This window comes from Neofelis nebulosa, chromosome 5 (assembly GCF_028018385.1).
Source record: "Neofelis nebulosa isolate mNeoNeb1 chromosome 5, mNeoNeb1.pri, whole genome shotgun sequence".
Classification (NCBI taxonomy): domain Eukaryota; kingdom Metazoa; phylum Chordata; class Mammalia; order Carnivora; family Felidae; genus Neofelis; species Neofelis nebulosa.
Genome location: NC_080786.1, coordinates 44,970,966 through 44,979,125, shown reverse-complemented (window position 1 = coordinate 44,979,125; position 8,160 = coordinate 44,970,966). Strand labels below are relative to the sequence as shown.

At 45.2% G+C, this 8,160-nt stretch overlaps 1 long non-coding RNA gene across 1 annotated transcript; it reads right to left on the bottom strand.

Annotated features, from left to right (window-relative positions):
- Positions 1-2,783: 2,783 nt before the first annotated feature.
- On the bottom strand, positions 2,784-5,814 carry LOC131512012 (uncharacterized). The gene is made up of 2 exons (XR_009261873.1): positions 4,386-5,814; positions 2,784-3,147 (listed from the first exon to the last, which is right to left on the bottom strand). It is a non-coding gene; the product is annotated as an uncharacterized LOC131512012 (long non-coding RNA).
- Positions 5,815-8,160: the final 2,346 nt, after the last annotated feature.

Genomic DNA, 8,160 nt, shown 5'->3' with positions numbered 1-8,160 from the left:
AGCCTGAGCCAAAATCAGACAGCCAACCGACTGAGCCACCCAGGAGCCCTGTTTTTGTTCATCAACTTAAATCAGTTGGCAAAATAGTTGTAGGAATGGAGGTTCCCCTCTCTCTTCAGACAGAGAGGGGACACCAAAGGAATGTTCAAGAATGTATTTCTATCTGGGTCTAAAGTAAAGGTGGACATTGGTAGCAGTCAAAACCCAACTCAGGATAACCAAAGGACACGCACGTAGCTACATCCTCTTACCATAGCAGACATCGGCAATCAACCACAGCACCTTTTCCCTCCTTAAGCCTGGAGATGGCCTCAGAACCCTTCCTAACTCAATGGTAACTTGATCAGGTCAGGGTAAAATCCATTTGTCATGCCTGGTCTAGAGCCGAAGCATGACTCTTCATAATCAAAGTGTTAAGCAGGTATTAGGTTATGCCTTAATTCCCCGTGGAGGAAATTAAACCAGCAATTTATGAGTTTGTGACTTATTCTTTCATTTTCAGAACACTTATTGGTTGTGCTTAATTCTAGGCGAAGCAAACAAGTTAGCAGAGTTAAAACGAAATGCCTGGGTTGTAATTCCATAGACGTTCCTCTCTCTTCATGCAGCTATCCAGGATATTTGATCCTTCTGATGCCATTAGCTGTTGGCTTCAAACAACTGCGAAGAAGAGGAGGAAACCTGACACTTTAGTTGGATGATGTTTATACAGATGCAGCTTCTTCCTCAGCATATTTGGTTAGGAAGAGCTCAATGAGCTCGAGGCTGAATCTCAGGAATGTGTAAATAAAGTGACATTGACACAGACCTTTAGGAACATTTACAAGCCCTATTCTAACCCCACTTAGAGCAGAGGTTCTTAATCTTTATTGGGCATGGACCACTTTGGCAGTCTGGTGAAGTTAATGGAGAGCCCTCTCAGAATATGGTCTTTAAATAAAACAGTAAAAGAAAACACATGGGTCATACAGGAATCTGGTTGTATTGAAATCGTTATTGGAATATTTTTTAAAATCGGTGATATAATAACGTATGTGCTTTTTAGAAAATTTTCTTAATGTTTATTTTTGAGAGACAGCAAGAGTGAGCACGAACAGGGTAGGGGCAGAGCAAGAGGGAGACAGAATCCCAAGCAGGCTCTGTGCCATCAGCACAGAGCCCAATGCAGGGCTCGAACCCACAAATCGGGAGATCATGACCTGAGCCGAAACCAAGAGTTGGACACTTAACCAACTGAGCCACCCAGGTGCCCCATATGTGCTTCTTTATTAAGCAGTAAAGATGTGTGGGACAATTGTCATGTTCTATAAAATTATCTGTAATTTAATTTTTTTTAATGTTTATTTTTGAGACAGGGAGAGACAGAGCATGAATGGCGGAGAGAGGGAGACACAGAATGTGAAACAGGCTCCAGGCTCTGAGCCGTCAGCAGAACCCGACACGGCTCGAACTCACGGACCATGAGATCATGACCTGAGCCGAAGTCGGAAGCTCAACCGACTGAGCCAGCCAGGCGCCCTAAAATTATCTGTAATTTCTATTGGTGACTAAGTCACAGGTACCGACCGCTAACACTGCTGTGGTTCGTGAGCACATATAAAAAGAGTTACGGAGTTTCAGAAAGAGTTTACTAAAAATGAAGACGGATTTTTGTGACCCGCATCCAACTAATTGAAGAGCCATCTGAAATTATGTCCTCGGATCCCAGTTACAAACCTCTGACTTCAACAACTTTGGACTTGGGGATCTCCAGGCTTAGGAGGGGCAACATTCTTACCCCTAGGTCTTCATTTAGAGAACACTTTATGCAAAAGAAAACAGTTCTACACAGATTGCTTTGCTCTGGTGTGTGACTGCCAGGCTCTCTGCCGCCAGTAGAGAATCTCTTCTACTTTCAGAGTGTTTCCCTCGAGGGTCACACACAGCTTAAACACATTCTCTGGCATAGAAACTGTGTGGATGTGTGGAAATGGGGGCTTAAGCAGGTTAAGTGACCTGACCTACAGAACTAAACAATGGCAAAGCCATCATAGCCTGCAGCCTCCGGTTTCTAGAGTCAGGAGGAAGTTCTGTTACTGACGGCCATTTTCTATCCCTGGCAAATTGAGGGTTAAGAAGGCCAGAGGCTCTTTCTAGATCTGACCTGAACCAGAGGTCCAGGAAAAGAATCTCGCAGATAATCAGGGACTCCTCACAGTCTGGTTGGGTTTATTTGACACAGGACCTACTCTTGAAATTTTCTACAGGCTTCTGCAGGGAGATTTCAAAGAGGTAAATGACCCCCTACGCCCTCCAGGTGTTGGTGGAAGTACTCTAACAGTATATTATTGAAGCATTGTCAGTGGTAGATACTTGTGTTTTGTGGTTGGTTTTATACTAGGTCAAATGAAATCATGGGGTATGTGGGTAGGGGTGGGAACTGGGTAAGAGGAGACATTAAAAAAAATTTTTTTTATGTTTATTTTTGAGAGAGAGAGGGACAGAATGTGAGAAGGGGAGTGGCAGAGAGAAAAGAGGGAGAGACACAGACTCCGAAGCAGGCTCCAGGCTCTGAGCTGACAGCACAGAGCCCAAAGCGGGGCTCAAACCCACGAATCATGAGATCGTGACCTTAGCCAAAGTCAGACGCTTAACAAACTGAGCCACCCAGGTGCTTTTTTTTTTTTTTTTCTTCTTTTTAAGAGGAGACATTTAAGAAAATATTATCCTTGGGTCCAGTAGCCTCTTGACACATTATAATTTACATTCATGTTAGAATTTAGGTTATATTCTTTAGGTCAGCATTAAAGTTGACTAATGATTTATTTTCATTGCAATTTCACTTTTTTATTTACTCATAGGTAATCACAAAAAGTCTCCCTAGAGTGACTTAATACTAGGAAAATAACTCCTGAGAGTAAATCAAATAAACCCTCTCCCTTCAGCAATAAGGATGCTTGCAAACAAGTCCAGTACTCCTAGGACACTGCTTGCTCAGATTCTTGGTGTTGGCATTATTCATGATGGCACTTGCAGAGGTGAGCTTCTGGGGCATCTCAGTTTCTCCTGGATTTAGGTCATGTTGGGGAGTGATGGGAAGGAGTAAAGACCACTTTCTGGGACTTCTTGGAAGACCTTGGGCTTTTGATTCAGTTGCTTTTTCTCCCACTGGCAAGAAAAAGTTACCCAATACATGCTCATGTAAAAAATATAAATAATACAGAAGTGAATTAAATAAAAAGTTAAAGTCCCTTTTCTTTTGCCATCTTCCAACCCCACTCCCCTCCCCAGAAGTTGAGTATCTTTCTAGAACCTTTTTCTATATATAGGTAAGTACACAGAAAATACATAAATGCAAATAAAACACATAGCTCTTTACATAAATGGGAACCTGTTAGAATTATGCATTTTTATGTTCCTTTTTTATTAACAGCGTTTCTTAGATCTGTGTTTGCACACAGAGAGCTATCTTATTCTTTTAGGTTTTTTAACATTTGTATTCATTTTTGAGAGAGAGAGAGAGAGAGAGAGAGAGAGAAAGACACAGCATGAATGGGGGACAGGCAGAGAGAGAGGGAGATACAGAATCTGAAGCAGGCTCCAGGCTCTGAGCTGTCAGCACAGAGCCCAACACAGGGCTCGAATCCATGAACCATGAGGTCATGACGTGAGTCAAAGTCAGACACTTAAGTGACTGAGTCACCCAGGCGCCCTTAGATCTTATTCTTTTTAATGACTACATGCGCTCCATAAGGTAGCTGGGTATACTGTATTTGTGTAACTAGTTTTCCATGCATGGACATTCATGTTGTTTGCAGGTTGCGTTTTTGTTGGTTTAGTTGCTATTAGAAACTGTATTCCAATATTATTCTACCTCTTTTAAGCTGCTAAAAACCCTCCTTCAGTGTGTCTTGCCCTCTGCAGGAATCAGGGCTGAGTGAGAAGAATAGAGAAGTCAGAGGATGCAATCAATCCCTTTTCTTCCCGCTCACTGATCCTGATCGCTTCCTTTCCCCTTTCCATCTCCCACCTGAGTTTGGTCCAATGCACAAAAGGAGAGCTCCCCCTGCTGGGAATGCCCTTCGCCTCCTCCCTCTCACCTGGGTAACTCCTTTCATCCTGCAAGCCCGGCCTCGAATTTTATCTTCCAAGGCCAGGCCCCACCGCTCTGGTAAGTGGGCCCCTCCTCCCTGCTCTCTTGGCTCCTGCTCCATCCCAGATCATTTTAAAATCGCCTGCCTGTACACCCGGCCCCTGAGGGGAGGGAAGGAACTCACTGTGGTCACCGTGTGTCCTCAGCTTCTAGTAGCATGATTAGCATGTTGCCCAGTGACAATACAGGTGACCTGAACTGCGGGGCCTTCAGGTGAGCAGCTCCTGACATAATGTATGCTTGGTCTAGTTACCTTTAAATGTGCGTTGAAGCCGACATTAGATTATGAATCATCTGGATAGCATCTGAGATGGAACCAGGTGTCCAGATGAAGAATAACATTGCAAAAAGGTTATAATAACACACACGGTTGCCAGCATCGGTCAGTCCCCTCTGTGGCCTTCCTCACTCTCATGACATCCATGGGGATCATTCTGATCTTGACAGTAGGCTCCAACAGACTCAAGAAGAGCAGTACCTGTTCTGCAGGTTCTATTTTAAATTTTTATTAGCATTTTCACCCATGCCCTGCCTGCTATCTCTCAGGCACGTTGCTCCCCCACAACCGGTTCAGTTATTCCCTTCCCAGCAGCAGCCCTGCCCATCCTCACGCCTCTGTCAGGGCTGCTGGGATGTGAAGGGCTTCCCGCTCCCAACTCTGTGACACAGAGACGGCCGGCAGGCAAACAGCCGGGGCCCGAAGGGGACTGCATTTCTGTAGCCTGCTTGACCTGGGAAAGCAGAGCAGGAGAGGAGGGAAGGCAGAGAGCACAGAAGGGCTGGAGAGAGAAGGCAACCTGAAGCAGCTGTTGAGGCTGAAGACCCCAGGGTTGAGGCTGACATTTTGAATCCTGAAACTCCAGACTATAAGGTATCCTGGGGATCAGCTGGTAAGTATTGGAGCCAACGCACAGCTTGGGTACAGGCAGGGAGGACACCGTCCTACGTAAAGCACAACGCATTCCAACTCCACCCCTTCCACCAGACTGTTGCTTCCTAATTCAACCTGCATAGAAATTCTGGGGTGACTTGGGAGTAGGCCACAATTTTCCACTCTGGCTTACACAGCTGGCCAGGAGGAAACTCTTATCTATACAGTGGCCCCAACAGTGAGGGAGGAGGGAGAGGAGGGTGGAGGAGGAGGAGGAAGAGAGGAGACGGTGGAAGAAATGGTGTGGACTGGGGCCTCCTCCTAGCCTTCATTCTGCAGAGACTCAAACTGACACCTAGAAAGGTGAACACCCGCCCAAGTCACTCGGATGCTAAACCCGTGATAAACCTCCACACTAGTCTCTGCTCTTTTCCATGTCCCACGTTTCTGAGAAGGTAGAACAGGCATCAGCCACACTTCTGGGATAATCTAGGTCTCGGGGAGGGGTGTAGTATGGCTAAAATGCCTCTTCCACCAGCCTTGCAATTCCTCGTATACAGTAGTTTTGCTCTCTGATCTCATGTTTGGTTCTTTTACAAATGCAGACACCCTGGGGAGAAGCAACACAATCTCATCAGGAATCATTTCATTAAATCTTTTCTGTACAGGGGCACCTGGGTGGCTCAGTCAGTTAAGTGTCCAACTTCGGCTCAAGTCACGATCCTGCGGTCTGCAGGTTTGAGCTCTGCATTGAACTCTGTGCTGACAGCTCAGTGCCTGGAGCCTGCTTCGGATTCTATGTCTCCCTCTCTCCCTCTGTACCTCCCCCCTGCTCTCTCTCTCTCTGTAAAAAATAAACATTAAAAAATTATTAAAAAAATCTTTTCTGTAAAGCAGATTTGAGCAAAGCTAAGGTGTAGACTAATAAAGGCCTGGGGAAGCTATGTGTGTGTGTGTTAAGGTTTCCAACACTCTGAGGGAATACAGATGCCCAAAGGAAAGAGAGGTTTCAAGGTTTACTTCTTGCCTAGAGACTATCTGACTCTTCCCCTGAGAGTGTGTGCATGGTCACTCTGGCCACAAAGTACAATATGGAGTCACCATAGTTCACATCCTGGGCTAGCTCTCCTACAACTAGAACCTCCCACTGACCCACATACTTCTTGGCAGCGCACAGGAAGGTGAGTCTATGCTGATCAGCTGATTCGTTCTTTAAAGTGGAAGACAGCCAGGGAGATGCGTCAGCCACGGTCTTTGGCAGCAGAAGGTGGGAGAGCCTCCCTTTCGAGCAAGGTGCATCCTCGGCCAAGAGCTCGTGTCTGGGCTCCTGAAGTCATGTGCTTGTTCCCATGAAGTTTCCTTCCTCATAGGTGGACTTACAAGGTCATTGCTTTGCTCCAAAGGGGTCTCTCTAAACCCTGGCAAGTGCTCACATTCTGGTGGCTCTACCGTTAATAGTTATTTTAGGTTGCTTCTAGCTTTGTCAAGTCTCCACACATCTCCTTAGAGAAGTCCAGAATGGAAAATAAACATGGTGCTATGATAGCTGAGCATGTCGGGAAGACTGTTTAGAGTCTGGCCCCCTCATTTTCTTCGTGTCCCTTGTGAGGATGAATAAAAGAAAGTAGTGTATCCAAAGCTCTCTGAGCTCCTTGGGGAGAGGGATTACAAATGCCCAGATTCCGTGGTTATACAGGGCATTTAATAATACACTAACAGCTAGACTTTCCCCTCCTTGGCAGAATTTGATTACATGAATCTCCCAAAGGTCTCCTCTGAAATAGAATTTTCTAAAAGTCAACAAAAGTGGAAAACATTACAGTCTTCCAATAATGACTGACCCCAGGCGAGGTTCTGCTAAATCTGGGGGAGGGGCTGCATTTCCTATGGGACTCACAGAATTCTTCCTCTCTGGAAAGTCTCAAAGACTGGAGCGGTAATGGGAAACACAAGAGCGAGTTTGACTACTGAGACTTAATAAGGCCTGACATTTCTATGCCTAATCCTCATATATATTCCATTATGGTGATTTTCAAGACAGACACTAAAATGAGTCCCTCTCATGTACATGGCAGGGGGCGGAGGGGTGGTGCAAGGCAAGGGGTGAGGGAGAAGAAACTATAATCGTAAAAATAAGAAAAATCACAATTAATCCCAACCAAATTTCTGGAGAGACCAGCACTGACTTCTATTTCTCAGAACACTGCCCCTTTAACTTATCTGCCAGGTTTCAGTGAAATCCTAAACTATGTTCTCATATTCTTACAATATAAAATCCAACGTAAAACCAAATGTTTTAGCAGTAGAGATGCAAAATGACATTGTGGAAAGCTGGGAGAAAGAAGGTTTGGTAAGTCGACTCTTTAAAATATCCGAGCCTGCCTGGGCCTGGACAAGGGAGGAATTTGGACCCCAGCTGCCCAGCTTCTCCCTGTGGCTGCTCAGACATCCTTTGGTGGTTCTGGTGGCAAAACAAACAAAACAAAACAAAAAAACCCAAACACGAAACAAAACAAAAAACAAAAACCAACATATAACTTGCTGCACAAAAACTGAGCCGCTCCCAATTGTAACCGTTAGAACGTGCAGAAAATCGCGACTATATTCACACTGGCCCCATCAATGGAAGATTACATGTCTCATGTAAAGCTGCAGTACCGTCCACCCTCAAACAGGAGTAATTTTGTGCTATTTTTGGATGGTGTGGTTCTTTAAAACAAAGTGATAAATTAAAGTGGCCTCAGTAATGCAGCAAAAATGTTCAGCTGTTTTAAGGCAAATGGAAAATGTGGTCTTCGTGTACAAAGGAGGAGTCAGCAGATGGAAAGGTTTGGAGTCGGCTCTCAACGGAGTTCAAAAGAATTTCAGCCAGTCAGTCTGGTATTGAACTTTGGAAACTATGCTGTGCCCCAAATTGTGCCTGGGCATGAGGAGTTATTAAGGAGAATTGTTTTTTTCTTCTGGAATTTCCAATTAATAGAGAATTCCTTGAGGGCAGGCACAATGCCTGTTTTTTCATGATAGGACCCTGACTTGCCTAGCCATGTTAACGGTCCACCTTCTCCGGCTCTCCCAGACCACTCAAATGGCTCAGTTTCGGTCACTGGCAGCATCCGTCACCTCTTCCAATGTTCTCCAAATCCAGGCCCTGCTTCTC